This window comes from Ovis aries, chromosome 8, assembly GCF_016772045.2.
Source record: "Ovis aries strain OAR_USU_Benz2616 breed Rambouillet chromosome 8, ARS-UI_Ramb_v3.0, whole genome shotgun sequence".
NCBI classification, from domain to species: Eukaryota; Metazoa; Chordata; class Mammalia; order Artiodactyla; family Bovidae; genus Ovis; species Ovis aries.
The window spans coordinates 22411554-22437528 of record NC_056061.1 but is presented as its reverse complement, the minus strand read 5'-3'; the positions used below and the strand labels follow the sequence as shown (position 1 = coordinate 22437528).

Genomic DNA, 25975 nt, shown 5'->3' with positions numbered 1-25975 from the left:
AAAGAGTATTTTCACTTTCAGTTTTTTTCTGACAGTGTATGCAAATCTATTTTCTCAAGATGGGGGCAGGTTTCATAACAACACTGTTTTTCACAGTTGCTCTAAGGCCAATGGTGGTATGAACTATAATGGAAAAGAAAAATATTAAGAAGAGTTGAAAAAGAGATAAAAGCCATTACTGTGTCCAAGGGCATCTAGTTTTTCTCCTAGATTATCTTCTAGTGGTTTTATAGTTTTGTGCTTTCCATTTACCACTATGAACTATTTGAGCTAACATTAGTGAAGAGCGTCAATGTCTTGTACCTAGATTCATTTGTGTGTGGGTGTGCATGTGTACACAAGAATGTCCAGTATTGTTCTAGCATCATTTGTTGAAAAGGCCATTTTTTATTAATTGTGTTGCCTTTGCTCCTATGTCAAAATCAGTTGACTATATTTATATAGGTCTGTTTCTGGACTTTTTGTTCCATTTTATTGATCTGTCTATTCTTTGCCAATACTACACTGTCTTGACTCATTGGAAAAGAGCTGACTCATTGGAAAATACCCTGATGCTGGGAAAGATTGAAAGCAGGAGGAGAAGGGGACAACAGAGGATTAGATGGTTGGATGGCATCACTGACTCAATGGACATGAGTTTGAGCAAGCTCTGGGAGTTGGTGATGGACAGGGAAGCCTGGTGTGCTGTAGTCCATGGGGTCTCAAAGAGTTGGACATGACTGAGTGACTGAACTGACACTGTCTTGATGTGGGGGACTTTATAATAATGTCTTATGATGTCTTTTTGCATTAGCTAGGACTTCCAGAATGCTGGGTGAAAATCTGTGATTAAGAGAGACATCCTTCCTTTAATCCTGATCTTAGTGGGAAGCTTCTATTAATAGTTAACATACATTAATTAAGTATGGCATTTGATGTAGGTTTTTTGTAGGTGTTTGTTATCAAGTTGAGGAAGTTCCCATCTGTTCTTCGTTTGCTTAGAGTTTTTGTCATGGATCGTTGTTGTGTTTTGTCAGATTCCTTTTCTGTATCTATTGCTCAGATCATGTGATTTTTCTTTCCTGGCTTGTTGATGCAGTGGATTATGATCAATTAATTTTCAATTACTGAACAATCCTTGAATATCTGGGATAAATCCTACTTTCCATTGTATATAAGTATATCTAAACATTGTTAGATTCCATTTGCTTCTATTTTTGAGGGTTATTGAATATATTCACGAGAGATATGTCTGAAGTTTTCATTTCCTATAATGTCTTTGTCTGGTTTCAGTATTAAGGTAATGCTGGCCTCATGAATGCATCAAACAGTATTCACTTTGCTTCTACCTTCTGAAAGAGATTATAGTAGAATTTACCAGTGAACCCATCTGACCTGAGGCTTTCTCTTATGGAATGTTATTATTTATTGATTTAGTACCCAAACCATAATAAGACCTCTGCAAAACATTGGCTAAATCTGTTTAATCATTGTGAATCACCTTGTGAAATTTGTTGCTGGGGTAACTTAGCCTAGAGCATGTTGATCAAATACTTAATTATACTAAGCAAGTTAGTGTCTATAAATTAGTTAATATACATCAGTGGCATTCAAAGCATAAGATGCAGTGAGTAAACAGGTTGCTGTGACTGTGTGTATGAAGTTCTAGCCTGGGGAGTTATACTACAACAGCTTTGTTGGAAGTATTCTTCAATATGAAGCTTATAGAAACAGAGATTCTAGTTATGTCATATTGTTTTTTCCTTAAAAAAATGTAAAAAAAAATAATTGACTACAAAGCAAAAAATACATAATACAAAAAGATGCTTATATTAGTAAGTTCAGGTCTTATTTTCAGTTTAATATAAAAAATAGCTGAATAAGAGTTATTTGCTTGGAATAATGTTAGACATCCTGTCTAGTAACAGAAAAGTTCCGGTAGATAAATGGAGTAAGACAGCAGAGATGGAAGAATGGCAATTTTCATCAAGTTACAAGATAACCTGGAAAATGGAGGTAGTTATCTCCATAGAGAATTACTCTATAAATAATGGAGTTAAAAGTGTAAAACAAAGGACAAACCATTTCCCTTAGAAAAGTTGGAATTCAAAGAACCAATATGAACATGAGTCCAAACATCTGAAATGCATAGAAAATATTTGTAAAGAAGTATAATATTAATTATTCTCCATTGGAAAAGTTGTACATTTAAAGATGGTTTTACAAAAGCCTAAATGCCATTCTCATATTTTGACCCAGAAAATTATTTCTAATAAAGAAATACAATTAGGCATGGAAATTTATATGTAAGGATGTTCATCAGAGTGTTAAATTAGTAAAATGGTGAAAAAACTTTAAGTATCCAACAATATTAAACCGGATTATACATTCTTAGCAATTTAATCCCATAATACAGCACAAACATTAAATATCATGCTGGAGAATAATACGACAACAGAAAATGTTCATGATGTTAAAAGGAAAAACGTAAAAGCAGGTACAGTGTACATATAAATGCAATCTCACACACACATAAACACACACGTGCACACACAAAGAAAGAAGACAGGATGCAGGTGCACAGATGTACTAGTGATTTTAATTTTAGTAATATGACATTTTGTAACTTTAAGTTTTCACAGTGAGTAGATGCTTTTGTAACTAGGAAAAGAAAGTAATATGACCTAAACACTAACATTGTTCCGTAGTACTTGGAAAGGAATTTAAACCTTACATCTGCCGCACAATGAGTCAGTTCCACAAACTGGAATAACATTGACAGAAATGATAAACCTGAGTAAGAGGCCTCCAAGGCAGAGAGGCGTTATCCACCTAACTTAAGTAGGCTGGATCAATTTTATCACAAAATTCCAAGGGAGATTCAATTTCAGATCAAAGTTATATTGCTTCTACCGAAAGATTTCTGCTTATCAACTTAAGAATAATTAGGGATTTGAATCCAAAACTCCACAAAGAAAGGAAAAGAGAATATGTAAGCAAACACAGAACAGGTCATCTTGTCATCACCCTACACAACCAGAATATCACAATTTTAAAAATAAAGTTACAAAAACAAAGCCACAGTTGATTATTTTACCATACAACTTTTCACAAGTTATCAAAATAGGGAAGGTCATCTGTTATTCAACTCAGTTGTGATTTTATATTTAAAAGCATAGAATGAACAACAGGGACATGGGCATGCATGCGTGCTAAGTCGCTTCAGTTGTGTCTGACTCTTTGCGACCCCATGGACTGTAGCCCGCCAGGTTCCTCTGTCCGTGGGGAGTCTCCAGACAAGAATACTGGAGTGGGTTGACTGGTCCCCCTTCACAGGATCTTCCTAACCCAGGGATCAAATTTACATCTCTCTCTTACATCTTCTGGTCTCCTGCTTTGGCAGGCAGGTTCTTTATCACTAGCCCCACCCGGGAAGCCCAACAAGGACATGTATTATTTTATTCTCATCCTAGGAACGTAAGCTTCTAATGTAGTCGATAAAAGAAGTTATTTAGAAAAGATAAACTATTTTCCAGAAACTTTCTAAATGTGAGTTCTCCCACACATCAATGTATTCATTCATGTATTCCCAAACTTTAACTAACAATAATATTCCAGGTGCTACATGAAGTGGAAAGAGTGATAATAGTACTTAGTTTATAGGACTTCTGTGACTATTACATGAGATCCCGTATGTAAATTTTTTACTACTAGGTGGGACTAATAATAAAACCTCAATATATGTCAGCTATTACATTCTACTACTATTAAAACTCATTTCCCAAAAGTATTATTCTTGTAAAGGATGAAAAGTTACAGTAAGGCATCTTTTCTCCTCAAGTCACTTGCAGTATTATGCTATCAGTGAGTTTTTCTTAAAACAATCCAGAATATCACCATATGATTCAAGAGTGGAAACAGCCTGATGGTGTAATGATTATATGAACAAAATAGCCCTCCAGATATGTCGCGTGAAGTGACAGTCGCTCAGTCGTGTCCAACTCTCTGCGACCCTGTGGACTGTAGCCTGCCAGGTTCCTCGGTCCATGGGATTCTCCAGGCAAGAACAGTGGAGTCGGTTGCCATTTCCTTCTCCAGGGGATATTCCCAACCCAGGGACCGAACCCACGTCTCCCACATTACAGGCGGATTCATTACCTTCTGAGACACCAGGGAAGCGCAAATGATGTCAAAATGTTAAATAATTACATTACAAACTAAAAATGCCCCAAGGCAATCAATAACATCATTTCATTGTCTTTAAAATTAAATTATGAAATTTTACATACTTAAGGCATTAACAATCCCCCAAAATACAGAGCTGATAAGGAAAATAAAGGAAAGAGAGTGTTTCCTAAGTCACAAAACTCAAACATGATTAATGAACCACTTCGATCGATCGTTTGGTGCCTCAGCAAGGTGTTCATTTCCACAATTCGTAGACTGTTTCCATGAGTCTTCTTGCTGAGAAGCAAACCTTCTGGCATTTCAATGTAGTGATGTGAGAACAAAGGACAATTTTCTAAGCTTCAAGAAGCATAATAAAATCATGGAAGTTTAGTGCTAGATAATACCCTTTTCAGAATACACCACTTTGCCCATGGTGATTTCTTCACATTTTATTTCAAATGTTTCAGATGGCCTCATTTAAAATGATTCAGGAAAAGATGATAAAGGGACCTTCCTTGGTTTCCTCAGCCTAGTAAGCATTCCTGAAAGAAAATGTTCCTAAAACTGCCTTTCTTATCTATTTTAGTATATTTAACAAATAATCTATAAATAAACACTTCAAAATGATTCTAAGATTATCTAGATCATTTTTAAATTCCTATGAGGCAATTTAAAGTATTAGGAAAATATCTAAATATACAAATAAAGCATTAGATTTGAGTATTAATTGTAACTTTTTTGGTATGTTTTAAATCTTTCATAGGATCATTTTATAAAAGTGGGTAGAAACTAAAGCATGTTAGGCAAAATGATAGTTTTTTAAGCTAGATGAAAGGTGTATTTTCCCATACTTTATCCTCCATTCATATTTTTAAAATATTTTCAAAATTGTTTTACTGGAGTATTTCAAAGCAAAATGTCTATACCATGTCAACTCAGCCATAAATAATCCTGTAATGCATCTCAAAACCATAGATAATTTTTCTTAAATAACCCAATATCTTTATCACACTTAACAAAATTTAAAATGTGCCTTAAAATTATCTAATACCTAATCTACTTTCAAGTTACTGTTGACCCTTAAACAAAGCAGAGTTTAGGGAGACCCACCCCTTGCAGTGGACAATCTCAATATAATTTCATAGTCAGTCCTTCATATCCACAGTTCTGCATTCACAGATTCAACCTACTGCAAACAGTGCTGATATGTTTAATGAAAAAAATTAATGTATAAGTGAACCTGAGCAGTTCAAACCTATGCTGTTCAAGGGGCAAATGTAGTTGATTTTTCTTCTTTACTTTTTAATTTCGGTTGTTTTTTTTTTTTTCAAGAAAATAACTACTTTATTATGAGTAGTTTGCATTTTTCTAAGTTGTATTTTGATGCTAATAGCCTCATATAAACTCCAAAATCAACTCTTCTTAAAAAAAAATAGTTAATAGTTAAATAGTTAAACTTCTTGGCTGCACAGTGTCTTCGATGCTGCCTGTGAGCTTCCTCAGGCTGCGGAGAGCTGGGGCTCCTCTCTAGTTACGTGCATGGGCTTCTCATTGCGGTGGCCTCTCTTGTTGTGGAGCACAGGCTCTAGGCTCCTGGGTTTCAGTATTTGCAGCATGTGAGCTCAGTAGTCGTGGCACACAGGCTTAGCTGCTCGATGGCATGTGGAATCCTCCTGGACTGGGGATCGAACCCATGTCCCCCGCATTGGCAGCTGGATTCTTATCCACTGTGCCACCAGGGAAGTCCATCCACCCTTCTTTAGATGGTATATATTGCAATCTTCCTGTAAGTAGCATTTCTTCTCCCCACCCCCCACCTCCATCTTCTCTTCCACTCTCCAATTTTATTTACCAGAAATATCTCCGTTATTTTAGTCTATTTTTAAAGAAAAGATAACACATTCTAGTTTCTATTTTTCATTCTTATAGTTTAGTTTTAGTTCATGAATACGGGCTTCTCAGGTAGCTGCTGCTGCTGCTGCTAAGTCGCTTCAGTTGTGTCTGACACTGTGCGACTCCATAGATGGCAGCCTGCTGTCCCAGTGGTAAAAAGAACCTGCCTTCCAATGCAGCAGATTGTAAGAGATGAGGGCTTGATCCCTGGATTGGAAAGATCCCCTGGAAGAAGACCTGGCAACCCACTCCAATATTCTTGTCTGGAACCCTATGGACAGAGGCTGGCAGGCTTTGGAACATAGGGTCGCAAAGAGTCGGACATGACTGAAGCGATTTATTATGGCATAGCACACAGCATAAATATACCCAATGCTCATCTCAAGTTTTATTAAGGTTACCAGAAATTTGTTTTCTACTAGATTTCTCCAGAGAGAATCACTTGAACAACACTTCTCCAGTTTTTAAAAATTCATAAATATTTTCTTCATTCTTGAAGAACAGTTTGTCAGCGTATAAAATACTTGACTCATAATTTTCTTTCCTTGCATATCTTAAAAATATTGTCCTATGGTCTCAAGTTCACATTTTAGTGTAATAAAGGATTACAATCAAGTCTGATGCTGTTTTTATTTTCCCTTTTAAGTGATGCTTCTTCCAAGTTCCCAAATAATTACTTTTTCTAATATTTAAAGTGCAATAGTTATTTTAGGAAGGGTCTCAGTTTTGAACTCTGAATAGAATTACCAAGGTAGAGGGTATACCTTAGTGACATGCAATTCAAACTTTCTTCTTTTAAGAGAGTTTCTGGAATTATAGTTTTAACTCTTTATTACATTTTATTGCTTTGCATTACCTTTTCAGAAACTCCACTAGGTATACATTGCGTCTCTTTGCATATTTTTTATATATGTTACTTTTTTTCCCAAACCATCCTTAATGGTATTTTATCTCCTCCCCTATGATTTATTTGATGAATATTTGCTTTAGGTTACCATTTAGTGTTAGTTTTTGAAGTTTGTTCTATTTCATTAATTTTTTTCCCTTAAGTCCCCTATTTCTTGATTTGTATTCTTCTACATCTATCCAAATCATTTCTGAGCTTTCATATGTGTGACTTCTGAAATTCATATAGCTAATTTTAAAATATTAGGTTGAATTTATGACCTTCCTCATAAACAATTTTTTTCTGGAGTGTTTTATTTAGCTATTGAGATATTGTTCATTTTATTTTCATCTTTTTAGTCCAATGTCTTAGTTTAGAGTTCAGTGACGATTGTTTTTCCCTTTGTTTAAATAAGGTAGGTTTCCCTAAGCTATTATGAAGGTATTTCTGCAAAAAAGGAGATAGGTCAGGGTGGTCATCTTGTTTGACAGCTGGTCTCCCTTCTCCGTTAGAACCATGAATTATTTAAAAATATGATCTCTTTCTGTTACCACTTCTCAGGCACCCAGAGATAAGTCTATCTCAAGAAGGCTCTTGCCTCCACCTTGCTTTTTTTTTTTTTTTTTACTTTTATTTTTTATTTATTTTTATTTTTTTTTTAATTTTAAAATCTTTAATTCTTACATGCGTTCCCAAAGCTTTGTGGGCTGCATCCTGCATTACTGGATTTTGTGGGGTTTGAAGCCTACTGTAAACTTAACAAAGCAACTTGGATCTTTAACTTACTCCTAGAGTTAATTCTTGTTTTACCTGTTGATCTTTGTATCTTACTACTTCTAGATCTGGGGTTAAAATCTAGAGGTGACTACTTCCAAGACCTTGTCTTCTAGGTTTTATTAATAACTCTCTTACAGGGAACATTATTAAGATCTCAGAGTCCAACAATGTGCAGGCATTAAATACCCTTCTACTTTTGCAGCATCAAAGGCAAATTAAATACAAATCATTTTAAAAAATAAATGGAAGGAAACAGCAGCAGAACTAATGTGATGACCATTAGCGTGGACCTGTGTCTGCACGAGTTTTTGAATGTGTCCTCAAACATGGCAAAGTTTAATAAATGCTGATACTTTCAGCTACACTTCAGCATATCTTACTGACCTTGCCTTTTTCCCCACCAAACACTAACAAAAACAGGACCTGGTTTTTGGGTTTTGCAAGTATCAGCATTTTTGTTTGAGTACAAGAGCAAGATGTTGGAGAATCTGCTTGATTTAAAAAAAAAAAAACAAAAAACTTTCTTGACAAATCTAGAGTTGTGTGACTAATAAGGTGTTCATTCATTCATCTCTCCAGTTGCTTCACATCTGGTGTTCTTGTTATTCCACTTCAACAAGATTCTTCCTCATCTAATTTTATTACAGCTCATATGGGGACTCTATGATTTATAAGTAGGTCTGATGAGATGCAGAAGGTGCCACTTCGTTGAGAAATAAAAAGTAGAATTTCCTATCCTTTCTAATTTGTTGAGCTCTGTTGAACTCAGTCTGGTCTGTTCATCATATATATGATGAAAGTGCTATATTGTGATTTTGTCTGGTTATTCACTGCACTCTGAAGAGCAAGTGTTTTGAAGGGGCAATGTCAAAATTTGAATTCCAGCTCTAGAAATAATAAGTGGCATGGCCTGGGATCTTTGTTAATTTCTCTAATTCTATTTACTTTTCAGAAAGTGCAGACCTCTTTTAGGAACAGTTAACTTCAGGAATAAGAGGATGATGTATGGATAGGAAAGTACACTTTAAAAAAAAATCAATTGATGGTTTAAAAGGCAATTATAACAAAATTGTATTAGGTAGATAAGTTATGAACATTTTAAAGAGTTCAGAAATATTTTTTTTCCATCCTTAAGAAAGCTCATGTTCAAGTGTTCACAACTTCAAGAATTGGAGGCCAAATGCCAGGCAGTAAAATTCCATCTGACTCAATACAGACTCTGATATTAAATCCAAGGTAGTCTATGACCAGGTTTAAAAGACAGGAAAGAGACTGTCTACATTTCTAATCACTAGCATAAATTACACATGGCATTTGAGTTTTGCAGAAATAGCAGAGTATCATCTCATACCATTTCTTAGAAAATGAAAGACAGTGTATTGCCAAGTACAATCCAACTGTCTCTTTTATCACCACATATTTTGTCAATTGTGACCCTGGCAAGCTTCAGTCTATTTTTTGAAGGACATTTAAAAATGTGCTTCAATCATTTTCAGCTAATTATAACACTAACATGATAAATAATGGCTTTAAACCTCATGCCAAATTATAGATGGGAAGGGGGAATATGGTAGCACGTGTTGAAATACTGAGTGCTAACAAGTACAGCCATCCTGAGGATAGCATCTTGATATGGAAAGACAGCTATAAGTAAGAGTGTGAGCTTGAATGGGGAGAGTAGTTTGGCAGTAATTTTCTAAATTTGGAAGTTTTCTTGGAGACATATTGTTTAAACCATTGGAAAAAAGAAATTGAAGCACATCAGTCAGAAGCTAAAGGTTTGACAAGTCATACATTTTAGAAACTTCCTAGACTCAGGGCCTTTGCCTAAGGTGTTCTTTCTCCTTGAAACATTTACTTCTCACCCCTGCTTGCTACCTCCCCTTTATCATAAAGGTAATAAGTGGGATGTCCATTCTCTCACAAGCACAGCACCTGCTATGGCCTTTATCCCATTATAATTGTATTATCTATTTACATTTATTTATATGCCTTCCTCAATATCCTATACCCTAATCAGTAGTCCTACATTAGTTGTTATACTATCTCGATACCTACTCCAATGCCTGGTAGCACTGAAGAATCACTTGCTCAACGGACGAATGGAAATAATGAAAATCAAAGGCAGTTAAATATATGTTAAAGTTTACACAGCTAAATTCAAGTTCTCCCCAATCCCATATCCTCATAATCCTTTCCTGAGAAAGACTATACCAGATTGAAATGTTATTTGATAATCACTGCTCCTTTTCACAAAAGATGCATTTGAGAAAAGTTTTCCAAGCTTTGCACATTTCTCCTATCTCACCAAAGATTCAAACTGTTTTCTTTCAGTCACCATTTTCTTTGCCCTCACGGGAGAATCCTGACTATTTTTCCCATAGGCTATCAGTTCAGGATTTTGATGTATCAGATAGCCTGGAGAATTTGCAAATAGAAATTCTGGTTTGCTGGTTTTCCATTTTTTGAAGCAAAATTATGGGTGGTACAGGGAAGATTTTGTTCAGACTTGGAGAATGTGGTCATCTGCAGCATAACTTTAAAGGATATGATAATTAGGAGTGGTAAATAAAAGCACCTTTATAAGAAAGATCACATACAGTCTTAAAGGTGGAAGAAAGTAAGAGAACAAACACTTGTATTTGATTCTGAGCTGTATATCCTAGACATTGTGTTGGACACTTTATTACAGTGTAGTCAGTAAGAATATATAGACTCTGGACTCAGACTGCCAAGGTTTAAATTTATCTTCAATACTTAGTAGATATGCGACTTTGAAAAAATTCCTTAATCACCATTGTATTTACAGATCTGAGCCTTGCTGTCTTTCCTCGTCTGTAAAATGGACAGAGATAAAGCTTATATATTGTATGATTTTGGGAGAGCAGTAACGATACATGCGTGATTTAAGGACACTCTTAGAAGAATGTCTGGCACAGAGTACGTGCTGTATGTGTGTTTGTTTTAATAATTATCATTATAATTTGGATTCTTATCATTTCGTTTTCTAAAATTTCTACAATGGGAGGTTTGGACTTTCTGTCAGTGAAATGGCAAATACATATTTTACTTTTAAGAAAGCAGGAAAATCCAAAAGTCTCATGATTGACTGAAGAAAGAAATCAAAGGTTTTATTACTGTTTCTAAAGCCAGGCTATTTGTGTCAGTGCTCATTACTGACAAAAAACATGTGGGCACTTTTCGTTTCTTAGGTGATACTCATGCGTATAAACTGAATAGCACCAACAATTTTTTGAGTGAGATTTCTCATCCAAATTGAGTTTTGAAAAATATTGGGTAGAAAATGAAGGAGAATACGATTGAGAAGTTGGAATATAATCAAGTAAGAGGACACACATCAGAGATGCCTTTTGTGAAAACTGTAATCAAGGAAACATTCTTCTGCCATCTAAATGCATCCATCGAAGTGGAGAACACATTTGACAGTGATGAAAATAAGGATTACTCTGTGAATAAATCTATTTAAGAAGCTACGAAGAATATCAAAACAAGGAAGGCAGTTTCTGATGCAATCAAAACAAAGTTACCATTGAAGACTGGCAAGAGTAATTGAAAAGGCTGCTCCTTTCCTGATATTTTGAACTAAACAAGTTTTATGTCTATATATCCTAATCCTTCTTTAAAAAAAAAAAGGCAATAAATCAGAACAGTCCACTTTGTCACTCTCTGTGCATAATTTTACAAGACATGCTGTAGAATGAAGGAAAATATTCAAACACTTAGTGTTTCCCAGACCGTAAAATTTTCAAAATTAAATCAACAATACCTTAGTCTGGTGGTTTTAAAAGGATCTTCCAGCCACTGAAAAGAAAGCCTATGATACCAAATAAGAAAATAAATAAATCTTTACAGACTTCATAGCAATTAGTAGATTAGGTTTTCAAAGGGAGGTTTTGCTGATGTAAATGGTCAGATTGCAGCCAAATGGAACAAAACTTCTATTGACAGGGAGGTGTCAATAATCTTTGGCTCTTTTTGAAAATTCAAAGAAAGCTGTGGTACATATACACAATGAAGTATTACTCAGCCATTAAAAAGAATACATTTGAATCAGTTCTAATGAGATGGATGAAACTGGAGCCGATTATACAGAGTGAAGTAAGCCAGAAAGAAAAACACCAATACAGTATACTAACACATATATATGGAATTTAGAAAGATGGTAACGATAACCCTGTATGCGAGACAGCAAAAGAGACACAGATGTATAGAACTGTCTTTTGGACTCTGTGGGAGAGGGAGAGGGTGGGATGACTTGGGAGAATGGCACTGAAACATGTATAATATCATATAAGAAACGAATCACCAGTCTAGGTTCGATGCAGGATACAGGATGCCTGAGGCTAGTGCACTGGAATGACCCAGAGAGATGGTATGGGGAGGGAGGTGGCAGGGGTGTTCAGGATTGGGAACACGTGTACTCCCGTGGCAGATTCATGTTGATGTATGGCAAAACCAATACAATATTGTAAAGTAAAAAATAATAATAATAATAACAAAATAAAATTTAAAAAAAATCATTCTTGTAAAAAGAAATTTAGTTTACTTTTGTGAATAAATGAGTGAATTGACAGTCGGACTTCATAAAACTAGTTGGATTCAATTTCAAGACATAAAACAGCACTAGAAAAAAAGATTCATATTAGAAGTTATTAAAACTTTGAAAACTGTATAAAGTTTAACACTCCCCAGAAGACTAGTCCTGGACTTAGTTCTAATGGTAAATAACATAAATCCTTTCATTTTTGCTCTAGTTTCTATCAGCATTACAGATAGAATGAGATAATGTATCTTAAAGTATGTGGTATAGAGCCTGGCACTTAAAACGTAATAATGATTTTTTGTTTCTGAATGCATTATATCTACATAATCATATCCACTGAGAAGATATATATAAAATTTGCCCTGTAGTCATGATCTAATTCATACTTATATCTCTTTGACTAAATATGTGACAATTATTTAGGTCTTTAATTTATAGAGGTGAACCTCTGTTTATACACTGATGCCAGAATTCTTTATTCTTGTGTTTATAGATGAGGGTAAAATGTTTACTGTGACACAATTATTTATTCCTTCTCTGATCTACTGAAGGCTAAGAGCCTTATTTCCTTTCTTTTCACTTAACTATGTTCTAATAGCATCTTTAATTCAATAAAAAGTCAATATACTACTATGGTTGTACACAATTGAATTTACAGTGAAAACAAATTTGCCTGGAGTTAATGTTAAAAATCACTTTGCTCTATCATCTATGCCTATATTAGGATTGTGGATATGGAATATCTGCCATTTCTGGAGAGAACCCAGTTTTTTTGCATCATTGAGTGAGTGAGTGAAGTCGCTGAGTCGTGTCCGACTCTTTGCGACCCCATGGACTGTAGCCTACCAGGCTCCTCTCTCCAAGGGATTCTCCAGGCAATAGTACTGGAGTGGATTGCCATTCCCTTCTCCAGGGGGATCTTCCCGACCCAGGGATCGAACCTGGGTCTTCCGCATTGTAGACAGGCGCTTTACCCTCTGAGCCACTAGGGAAGTCCACTAGATACAAAAAATGACAGCAGATAGGATAAGTATAAAAATTATAAGTAGCAAAAAATCAGACAACAGTTATATAAAAATTGTGCTCTTTAAAAGGTAAAAAGATTTTTTCCACTTAGCAAAGTCACAAAGAACTACATTCTCCAAAATTTCTTACAAAATTGTTAATCTTAGAAATTCTCTGGAAGAACATTTGTTTCTCTTTGGGAATCATGATGCCTACTGATACAGCAAAGGAGCATACATTTTTAACTTTTCTAACACAAAATAGCCAAAACTTTTTTAGTAAATCACAGAATTATTTCTTATTCAACAGGTAGCATCATATTCAATGCAAAGAAGCTGAAAGCTTTTCCTCTAAGATCAGGAATATAGAGAGTAATTGTCTTGACATTGTTTTTTGTGTGTTTTTTTTCTTTTTTTAATTTTACAAAAGCAAAGGCAGCAAAAGAAAAAAAAAAGTCAACAAGTGAGTCTACACCAAATGAAATAGCTTCTGCACAGCAAAGGAAACAGTCAACAAAATGAAATGGCAACCTACTGAATGTGAGAAAGCATTTACAAACCATCTATCTGATAAGATGTTACTATCCAAAATATTTGAACAACTCTTACAACTCAGTGGGAAAAAAAAAAAATCCAACGGATCCAATTTAAAATGGGCAGAGGCTCTAAGTAGACATCTTTCCAAAGAAGGCAAACGAATTGACAACAGGTACATGAAATGGGCTCAAATTCATGAATCATCAGGGAAATACACATCAAAATTGCAATGAGATATCACCTAATGTCTGCAGACTGATTGTCATCAAAAAAACAAGAGATGACAAGTGTTTCCAAGGATATGGTGTAAAGGAACTCTTCAGTTCAGTTCAGTTCAGTCGCTCAGTCATGTCCGACTCTTAGCGACCCCATGAATCGCAGCATGCCAGGCCTCCCTGTCCATCACCAACTCCTGGAGTTCACTCAGACTCACGTCCATCGAGTCCGTGATGCCATCCAGCCATCTCATCCTCTGTTGTCCCCTTCTCCTCCTACCCCCAATCCCTCTCAGCATCAGAGTCTTTTCCAATGAGTCAACTCTTCACATGAGGTGTCCGAAGTACTGGAGCTTCAGCTTTAGTATCATTCCTTCCAAAGAAATCCCAGGGCTGATCTCCTTTAGAATGGACTGGTTGGATCTCCTTGCAGTCCAAGGGACTCTCAAGAGTCTTCTCCAACACCACAGTTCAAAAGCATCAATTCTTCAGCGCTCAGCCTTCTTCACAGTCCAACTCTCACATCCACACATGACTACTGGAAAAACCATAGCCTTGACTAGATGGACCTTAGTCGGCAAAGTAATGTCTCTGCTTTTGAATATACTATCTAGGTTGGTCATAACTTTTCTTCTAAGGAGTAAGCGTCTTTTAATTTCATGGCTGCAGTCACCATCTGCAGGGATTTTGGAGCCCCAAAAATAAAGTCTGACACTGTTTCCACTGTTTCTCCATCTATGTCCCATGGCGTGATGGGACCAGATGACATGATCTTCATTTTCTGAATGTTGAGCTTTAAGCCAACTTTTTCACTCTCCTCTTTCACTTTCATCAAGAGGCTTTTTAGCTCCTCTTCACTTTCTGCCATAAGGGTGGTATCATCTGCATATCTGAGGTTATTGATATTTCTCCCCGAAATCTTGATTCCAGCTTGTGTTTCTTCCAGTCCAGCGTTTCTCATGATGTACTCTGCGTATTAGTTAAATAAGCAGGGTGACAATATACAGCCTTGACGTACTCCTTTTCCTATTTGGAACCAGTCTGTTGTTCCATGTCCAGTTCTAACTGTTGCTTCCTGACCTACATACAGATTTCTCAAGAGGCAGGTCAGGTGGTCTGGTATTTCCATCTCTTTCAGAATTTCCCACAGTTTATTGTGATCCACACAGTCAAAGGCTTTGGCATAGTCAATAAAGCAGAAATAGATGTTTTTCTGGAACTCTCTTGCTTTTTTCAAATGGGAATATAAATTGGCACAGTCACTATGGAAAACAATATGGAGGTTCCTTAAGAAATGAAAACTAGAACTACCATTTGATCTAGCAAATTCTAATTTTGGTATATACCAAAAAAAAAAAAAACAAAACCATGAAATTACTATCTCAAAAAGATGGCTGCATCCCTGTATTCATTAGAGTATTCCTTACAATAGCCAAGACATGGAAATAATCTAAGCGTCCATTGATGGAAGAATGGTTAAAGAAAATGTGGCATAAGGAGGTCCCTGGTTTTCAGGTGGTTAACGCTTCACCTTCCAATGCAAGAAGTGCAGGCTTGATCCTTCCTTAGGGAGCTATGATCCCACATGCCATGCAGCGAAAACACCAAACCATAAAACAGCAACAATATTGTTACAAATTCAATAAAGACCAAAAAAAAAAAAAAAGGTCTACATCAAAAATATCTTACCAAAAAAATTTTAAAAAGAAAGAAAGAAATGGTGCCATGCATAACAAAGAAATGTCATTCAGTGGTAAGAAAGAAGGAAATCCTGCACCTGGGATGGTAGAGGACCTTGAGGGCATTATGCTAAATGAAATGTCAGACAGGAATTTAGAAAGATGGTAACAATAACCCTGTATGCGAGATAGCAAAAGAGACACAGATGTATACAACAGTCTTTTGGACTCTGTGGGAGAGGGTGAGGGTGGGATGATTTGGGAGAATGGCATTGAAACATGTATAATATCATATATGAAGTGAATCGCCAGTCCAGGTTCGATTCAGGATACTGGATGCTTGGGGCTGGTACACTGAGATGACCCAGAGAGATGGTACGGGGAGGGAGGAGGGAGGGGGGTTCAGGATGGGGAACACATGTATACCCGTGGCAGATTCATGTTGATGTATGCCAAAACCAGTACAATATTGTAAAATAATTAACCTCCAATTAAAATAAATTAATTTATATTAAAAAAAAGAAAGACAAGTAACACATGATCTCACTTATGTATACAACCTGAAAACCTGAACTCAGAGAAACAGAGAACAGATCAGAAGCTGCCAGAGGTGGGAACTGAGAAGAGAAGACATGAATGAAGGGGGTCAAAAGGTACAAACTACCAGTTATAAGATTAGCAAGTTCTAGTATTGGTGTGTACAGCATACTGACTATAGTTAACAACAAAGTATTGCATATCTGAAAGTGGCTGAGTAGATCATAAAATATTCTCATCAAAACAAAAAGAATGTAAATAAATGATATGAAGGATACGCTTTGGTATGCATTGATAAATGTTATATAATATAATGTAATTATAATAAAATAAAACAATTAACTCCCTGCATAGGTTATTATAATCACAGCCAGTGAACCCTGAGATTTAATTCAAAAGACACCTCATGGGTTCTCAAGCCTCTGTAGATTATGGGGAGCATGGTATGAGGATATATGGATGCACTTCAACTCAGCAATAACTCAAGATTTTCTTGAAAATAACTTAATTCATTAAAAAGTTTGAGTTAATAATTTACCTAGGAGCTACAATTCAATATCACAGTAATCCAAGTCTATACCCCGACCAGTAATGCTGAAGAAGCTGAAGTTGAACCACTCTATGAAGACCTACAAGACCTTCTAGAAATAATACCCAAAAAAGATGTCCTTTTCATTATAGGGGACTGGATGCAAAAGAAGGAAGTTAAGAGCTACCCGGAGTAACAGGAAAATTTGGCCTCAGAGTACAAAATGAAGCAGGTAAAAGGCTAACAGAGTTTTGCCAAGAGAAGACACTGGTCATAGCAAACACTCTCTTCTGACAACACAAGATAAGACTCTACACATGGACATCACCAGATGGTCAATACCAAAATCAGATTGATTGTATTTTTTGCAGCCAAGGATGGAGAAACTCTACAGAGTCAGCAAAAACAAGACTGGGAGCTGACTGTGGCACAGACCATGAACTCCTTATTGCCAAATTCAGACTTAAATTGAGGAAAGTAGGGAAAACCTCTACACCATTGAAGTACCACCTAAATCAAATCCCTTACTATTATACAGTGGAATTGACAAATAGATTGAAGGGATTAGATCTGATAGACAGAGTGCCTGAAGAACTATGAGCGGAGGTTCATGACATTGTACAGAAGGCAGTGATTAAGATCATCCCCAAGAAAAAGAAATACAAAAGGGCAAAATGGTTGTCTGAGGAGGCCTTACATAGCTGAGAAAGAAGAGATGCTAAAGGCAAAGGAGAAAAGGAAAGATATACCCATTTGAATGCAGACTTCCAAAGAATAGCAAGGAGAGTTAAGAAAGTCTTCCTGAGTGATCAATGCAAAGAATTAGAGGAAAACAATAGAATGGGAAAGACTAGAGATCTCTTCAAGAAAATTAGAGATACCAAGGGAACATTTCATGCAAAGATGAGCACAATAAAGGACAGAAACGGTATGCACCTAACAGAAGCAGAAGATATTAAGAAGAGGTGGCAAGAATACACACAAGAACTATAGAAAAAAGATCTTCATGACCCAGATAATCACGATGGTGTGATCACTCACCTAGAGCAGACATCCTGGAATGCAAAGTCAAGCGGGCCTTAGGAAGCATCAGTGCAAACAAAGCTATTAGAGGTGATGGAATTCTAGTTGAGCTATTTCAAATCCTGAAAGATGATGCTATGAAAGTGTGGCACTCAATATGCCAGCAAATCTGGAAAACTCAGCAGTGGCCATTGGATTGGAAAAGGTCAATTTTCATTCCAATCCCAAAGAAAGGCAATGCCAAAGAATGTTCAAACTACCACACAATTGCACTCATCTCACACGCTAGCAAAATAATGCTCAAAATTCTCCAAGCCAGGCTTCAACAGTACATGAACAGTGAGCTTCCAGATGTTCAAGCTGGATTTAGAAAAGGAACAGGAACAAGAGATTAAATTGCCAACATATGTTGGATTACTAAAAAAACAAGAGAGTACCAGGAAAACATCTACTTTTGCTTTATTGACTATGCCAAAGCCTTTGATTATGTGGATCACAACAAACTTGAAAATTCTGAAAGAGATGGGAATACCAGACCACCTGACTTGCCTCTTGAGAAATCTGTATGCAGGTCAAGGAGCAACAGTCAGAACTAGACATGGAACAACAGACTGGTTCCAAATAGGGAAAGGAATAGGTCAAGGATATACATTGTCAACCTAACCTGCCTATTTAATATATATGCAGAGTAGATCATGTGAAATGCCGGGCTGGATGAACCACAAGCTGGAATCAGGATTGCCGGGAGAAAGATCAAGAGCGTCATATATGCAGATGACACCACCCTTATGGCAGAAAGAGAAGAGGAACTAAAGAGCCTCTTGATGAAAGTGAAAGAGGAGAGTGAAAAAGTTGGCTTAAAGCTCAACATTCAGAAAACGAAGATCATGGCATCCGCCCCATCACTTCATGGCAAATAGATGGAGAAACAATGGAAACAGTGGCAGACTTTATTTTCTTGGGCTCCAGAGTCATTGCGGATGATGACTGCAGCCATGAAATTAAAAGACGCTTGCTCTTTGGAAGAAAAATTATATCCAACCTAGACAGCATATTAAGAAGCAGAGACATTACTTGACCAACAAAGCTCCATCTAGTCAAAGCTATGGTTTTTCCAGTAGCCATGTATGGATGTGAGAGTTAGACTATAAGGAAAACTGAGTGCTGAAGAATTGGTCCTTTTGCACTGTGGTGCTGGAGAAGACTCTTGAGAGTCCCTTGGACTGCAAGGAGATCCAACCAGTCCATCCTAAAGGAAATTCCTGAATATTCACTGGAAGGACTGATGCTGAAGCTGAAACTCCAATACTTAGGCCACCTGATGCGAAGAACTGACTCATTTGAAAAGACCCTTAAGCTGAGAAAGATTGAAAGCAGGAGGAGAAAGGGATGACAGAGAATGAGATGGTTGGACAGCATCACCAATGTGATGGACGTGAATTTGAAAAGGCTCTGGGAGTTGGTGATGGACAGGAAAGCCTGTTGTGCTGAAGTCCATGGGGTTGCAAGTCAGACATGACTGAGTGACAGAAATGAACTGAGGAACTTTTTTTAATTTTTACTTTTTTCACTAAAATAGTCTTCCTAACATGGTAGCATTGGCAGAGATTTTTTTTTTTTTTAGTCCCCCACAACCACACTCCTTAGCTATAAATCCTTGTTTTTTCTTATACACCAAATTAGTTCAGTTCTACAATGAGGTCTCTTTTCCTCTACAGTAATGTTCCTGAATCAAATCTACTTTTACCACCTTATCTATCATTCATGTCTGGTTTTTCTTTGACACTCACCTGTAGTGATATTGTATTCTAGTCACAATGAAAGATTTTCCACTTCTCAAAGTAGTTGCTGCTTCTGCACACATCCCTGATTCTATACCTACGTAGGAAAGTCCTTCTTTGACATCTCTGCCTTGTTGACTCCTAGTTCGTCTAGTAAATAGTATTACAGAATTTTCCTCAACAACAGCATCACACACAAAGACACACACACCTATATACACATACTATATACAAATGTAGTATCCATTTGTTACCAAAAAGATTTTCTTCAGGAAAAAAAAAGTGTTTTTTATGACTGCTTTCACTTTCAATTCAAACTGAAAAAAAAGTAATATAGATGAGTTCAACAAGGAATGGAACATATTTTACAATATTGGGATACTTACATGGCTTTATTCAGAGAAAATAGAAGCTAGTCAACAACATGATTTGGAACTTTAATTAAATATTAAATAATACAGTAAATACTAGCAGTTTAATCAAACTGTGGTCACCAAGGACACACTGTTGCCTTGTGCAATACAGACAAATGGCATCAAGCACAGAGTTTACTTCCTCTGAGGGTACAGCACAAGCTGTCAGGGAAAGATACTTGCATGAGCTTTTGAAATAAGGAATAGACTTTAAAATATTTATGTATGACCTCAATAATGTCAAGAAAATAGTTTATAAAATTTTAAGTTACTTTTTTCTAAGTAATATCTCAGTATCTCTAAAAGTATGAAAGAAAATTATGATTTTTGATTTTTAAAGTTGAGAATAGGAAAAGAGTATCTTTAAAGACCCAATTATAGTGCAAATTGCTGAGACATCAAGTTTTCTCCCCTATATTTGGTGAAATTTTCACTGTCAGAGAAATTAATGAATGATATTCTACTCTTCAGAATATTCAACACCACATACAAGTGATACATTAGAAAGAAAAGTTTACACAGCTAAGTGAATCGAGACTGACTCCTCTCACCTAAGTCAAATATGAAAACTTACAGTTTTTACCTTTGAGATTCTTACCCACTTAGTTTCCACTGGTTTTCCACGTTAAAAATCTCTTCTTGGTTTCTGAGCTTATTGTCAATCTCAATACATAGAACTATCTGACGGACCTATGAAACTCATCATCACTATTATCAGCTAGTGATCATGTGCCATAAGTTTCTAATTTTCTTATTTTAGAAAGATAACCTTGACTGGACAGGACACCTGAGCTACATTTCAACCTGGATATCATAAACTTAGTACAGATAACTTTACTGTAAGGTTCTAAATAATATCTCACCTCTGTGTGTTATAAGTCACTTCACTCACGTCTGACTCTTTGAGAACCTATGGACTGTGGCCCACCAGACTCCTCTGTCCATGTAATTCTCTAGGGATGAATACTGGAGTGGGTTGCCATTTCCTTCTCCAGGGCATCTTCCCAACCCAGGGATCAAACCAGGGTCTCTTACATCTCCTGCATCGGCAGGCAGGTTCTTTACCACTAGTGCCACCAGGGAAGTTTCTCGGCCCTCTGATTGATATTAAATAATCATTACTCTTACTATCATTTAACTTTAAACATACTTCTAATGTTTAAGATTATAAGCATTTTTATTTACCAAAGAAGTTTGAGAAATTCTACCTTAAATGGGAAAATATAGGCATAAAATAATAAAATGCAAAATAGGACATGCCAAAATGTTATAAATGAGAATGTGCAAAAACTTTTACATCTAATTGTCAGAGTCCCCCAAGCTAATGAGATAATCTGAGTTACAGAAAAACAGAATAAACATTTTAATCTTACATTGTTTATATATCTATATACATATATATATATATCAATCATTGAGTTAAAAAAAAGCATCAGGGATCTATCAGATGGAAAATTAATTTGCCTCATTAAAATCTATTTCTACAGAGTGATCATGGGAAATCTTCAGTGTTCTTCCGTACTCAGACTTGATTTTCCCCCTGTTAAGTCTGTAGTCAATTTGGTGTCTTGAAAACAGGTAAAATAACTTTGTCAGCACTGCTTCAATCAAGCCACATTTGTTCCTGCTTTCTAGAACTGGTTTTTCCCTCAGATATCTTGGAATGTTATCACTTCAAGTCCTGGTATCTTGAAATACAGCAATTGCTAGTCTTGTAGAAACTCCTTCAGAAGTAAAATTCTAGCCTCCATCATCAATGTAAACATTACGTCACACCCAGTTTCTTTCTATTTTCCTAACACCTTGTAAGTTTCAGAGGCACTTTTCTGCTTCTGTATTTTTCACTGAGGTTGCTCCTGTATATGGAAATCTGATTTTTACCCTTTAATCCTTAGTTCAGTTCAGTTCAGTTCAGTTGCTCAGTCTTCTCCGACTCTTTGTGACCCCATGAATCGCAGCACGCCAGGCCTCCCTGTCCATCACAAATTCCCGGAGTTCACTCAAACTCATGTCCATCGAGTCCGTGATACCATCCAGCCATCTCATCCTCTGTCGTCCCCTTCTCCTCCTGCCCCCAGTCCCTCCCAGCATCAGGGTCTTTTCCAGTGAGTCAACTCTTCGCATGAGGTGCCCAAAGTACTGGAGTTTCACCTTCAGCATCAGTTCTTCCAAAGAACATCCAGGACTGATCTCCTTGCAGTCCAAGGGACTCTCAAGGAGTCTTCTCCAACACCACAGTTCAAAAGCATCAATTCTTCAGTGCTCAGCCTTCTTCACAGTCCAACTCTCACACCCATACATGACCACTGGAAAAACCATAGCCTTGACTAGATGGACCTTTGTTGGCAAAGTAATGTCTCTGCTTTTGAATATGCTATCTAGGTTGGTCATAACTTTTCTTCCAAGGAGTAAGCGTCTTTTAATTTCATGGCTGCAGTCACCATCTGCAGTGATTTTGGAGCCCCCCAAAATAAAGTCTGAAGTAGAATATTATTATTTTCATCAAATTATATTGAACATAATTGAGTTTCATTGATTACATTTTGGTGCCTTAGCACATGCATTCAAATCTCAAACGTATTTTGTTGTTTTTTTTTTTCCATTCCATATTTTCTTGATATATTTCTTTCAATTTAAGGAGAACAAGAAAATAAAACTTAGTTAAACTAAAGTTATTGTCATAGATTATGAGAAATTAGGAAGTTTTTTTAAAAATACCTTGGAGGGATATAAATCCTAATCAGTCAAAGAAAAAAAGTAAGAGTGGGAGAAATAAACATTCCAGGTTGGCAAAGAACAATACAAAAGATTATTGAGTAATATGGTAAAGTAATTATATAGGGTTGAAGACTGGCCTGTTGCGATCAGGGCCTCTTTTGCCATTCAGCTGCAAAAAAAAGTATGCTCTATATCTAAGTCCATGATGGCTACTCCATTTCTTCTGAGGGATTCCTGCCCGCAGTAGTAGATATAATGGTCATCTGAGTTAAATTCAGCCATTCCAGTCCATTTTAGTTCGCTGATTCCTAGAATGTTGATGTTCACTCTTGCCATCTCTTGTTTGACCTCTTCCAATTTGCCTTGATTCATGGACCTGACATTCCAGGTTCCTATGCAATATTGCTCTTTACAGCATCAGACCTCGCTTCTATCACCAGTCACATCCACAGCTGGGTATTGTTTTTGCTTTGGCTCCATCCCTTCATTCTTTCTGGAGTTGTTTCTCCACTGATCTCCAGTAGCATATTGGGAACCTACTGACCTGGGGAGTTCTCTTTCAGTATCCTATTATTTTGCCTTTTCATACTGTTCATGGGATTCTCAAGGCAAGAATACTGAAGTGGTTTGCCATTCCCTTCTCCAGTGGACCACATTCTGTCATGACATCCGGTCCCATCACTCCATGGGAAATAGATGGGGAAACAGTGGAAACAGTGTCAGACTTTATTTTTGGGGGCTCCAAAATCCCTGCAGATGGTGATTGCAGCCCTGAGATTAAAAGATGCTTACTACTTGGAAGAAAAGTTATGACCAACCTAGATAGCATATTGAAAAGCAGAGACATTACTTTGCCAACTAAGGTCCCTCTAGTCAAGGCTATGGTTTTTCCTGTGGTCATGTATGGATGTGAGAGTTGGACTGTGAAGAAGGCTGAGCACCAAAGAATTGATGCTTTTGAACTGTGGTGTTGGAGATGTCTCTTGAGAGTCCCTTGGACTGCAAGGAGATCCAACCAGTGCATTCTGAAGGAGATCAGCCCTGGGATTTCTTTGGAAGGAATGATGCTAAAGCTGAAACTCCAGTACTTTGGCCACCTCATGAGAAGAGTTGACTCACTGGAAAAGACCCTGATGCTGGGGAGGGATTGGGGGCAGGAGGAGAAGGGGATGACAGAGAATGAGATGGCTGGATGGCATCACGGACTCAATGGACATGAGTCTGGGTGAACTCTGGGACTTGGTGATGGACAAGGAGGCCTGGTGTGCTGCAATTCATGGGGGCATAAACAGTCGGACACAACTGAGCGACTAAACTGAACTGAACTGCAACACCTACCATCTTACTTGGGTTTCTCTTACCTTGGGCATGGAGTAACTCTTACCTTGGGCATGGAGTAACTCTTCACGGCTGCTCCAGCAAAGCACAGCTGCTGCTCCTTACCTTGGAGGAAGTGTATCTCCCTACTGCCACCCTTCCTGACCTTCAACGTGGGATAGCTCCTCTAGGCCCTCCTGTGACCATGCACCCACCACTCCTTTTACTTGGGGTTGCTCCTCTTTGCCGCCACCCCTGGCCTCAGACACAGGATAGCTCCTCTCGGCTGTTCCTCTGCCGTCGCAGCCTGGCACTCTAGCTGCTGCCCCGGACCTCGGCCGTGGGGTAACTCCTCTTGGCCGCTGCCCTTCGGGCATGGAGTCCTCCTGACTTCTGCCCCTGACCTTGGGTGTGGGTAGCTCCTCTCGGCCGCAATTAGCGCACTGGTCACAGCCGCCCATGCTTAGCATGCCGGTTGCAGCTGCCCACGCTTAGCGCAGCAAACCATTCAATAAAACTGTAATCCAGTCTATGCCCCAACCAGTAACCCTGAAGAAGCTGAAGTTGAACAGTTCTATGAAGACCTACAAGACCTTTTAGACGTAACACCCCAAAAAGATGTCCTTTTCATTATAGGGGACTGGAATGCAAAAGTAGAAAGTCAAGAAACACCTGGAGTAACAGGCAAATTGGCCTTGGAATGTGGAATGAAGCAGGGCAAAGACTAATAGAGTTTTGCCAAGAAAATGCACTGGTCATAGCAAACACCCTCTTCCAACAACACAAGAGAAGACTCTACACATGGACATCACGAGATGGTCAACACTGAAATCAGACTGATTATATTCTTTGCAGCCAAAGATAGAGAAGCTCTATACAGTCAACCAAAACAAAACCAGGAGCTGACTGTGGCTCAGATCATAAACTCTTTATTACCAAATTCAGACTTAAATTGAAGAAAGTAGGAAAACCACTAGACCATTCAGGTATGACCTAAATCAAATCCCTTATGATTATACAGTGGAAGTGAGAAATAGACTTAAGGGCCTAGATCTGATAGATAGAGTGCCTGATGAACTATGGAATGAGGTTTGTGACATTGTACAGGAGACAGAGATCAACACCATCCCCATGGAAAAGAAATGCAAAAAGCAAAATGGCTGTCTGGGGAGGCCTTACAAATAGCTGTGAAAAGAAGAGAAGTGAAAAGCAAAGGAGAAAAGGAAAGATATAAGCATCTGAATGCAGAGATCCAAAGAATAGCCAGGAGAGATAAGAAAGCCTTCTTCAGTGATCAATGCAAAGAAATAGAGGAAAAACAACAGAATGGGAAAGACTAGAGATCTCTTCAAGAAAATTAGAGATACCAAGGAAACATTTCATGCAAAGATGGGCTCGATAAAGGACAGAAATCGTATGGACCTAACAGAAGCAGAGACATTAAGAAGAGGTGGCAAGAATACACAGAAGAACTATACAAAAAAAGATCTTCACGACCTGGATAATCACGATGGTGTGATCACTCACCTAGAGCCAGACATCCTGGAATATGAAGTCAAGTGGGCCTTAGGAAGCATCACTACGAACAAAGCTAGTGGAGGTGATGGAATTCCAGTTGAGCTGTTTCAAATCCTGAAAGATGATGCTGTGAAAGTGCTGCACTCAATATGCCAGCAAATTTGGAAAACTCAGCAGTGGCCACAGGACTGAAAAGGTCAGTTTTCATTCCAATCCCAAAGAAAGGCAATGTCAAAGAATATCCAAACCACTGCACAATTGCATTCATCTCACACTCTAGTAAAGCAATGCTCAAAAATTCTCCAAGCCAGGCTTCAGCAATACATGAACCATGAACTTCGTGATGTTTAAGCTGGTTTTGGAAAAGGCAGAGGAACAAGAGATCAAATTGCCAACATCTGCTAGATCATGGAAAAAGCAAGAGATTTCCAGATA

At 37.4% G+C, this 25975-nt stretch overlaps 1 pseudogene; it reads right to left on the bottom strand.

The window, feature by feature from the left end:
- The window catches only part of LOC101105827 (ralBP1-associated Eps domain-containing protein 1-like), a 58614-nt pseudogene extending 34122 nt beyond the window's left edge, over positions 1–24492 (bottom strand).
- Positions 24493–25975: the final 1483 nt, after the last annotated feature.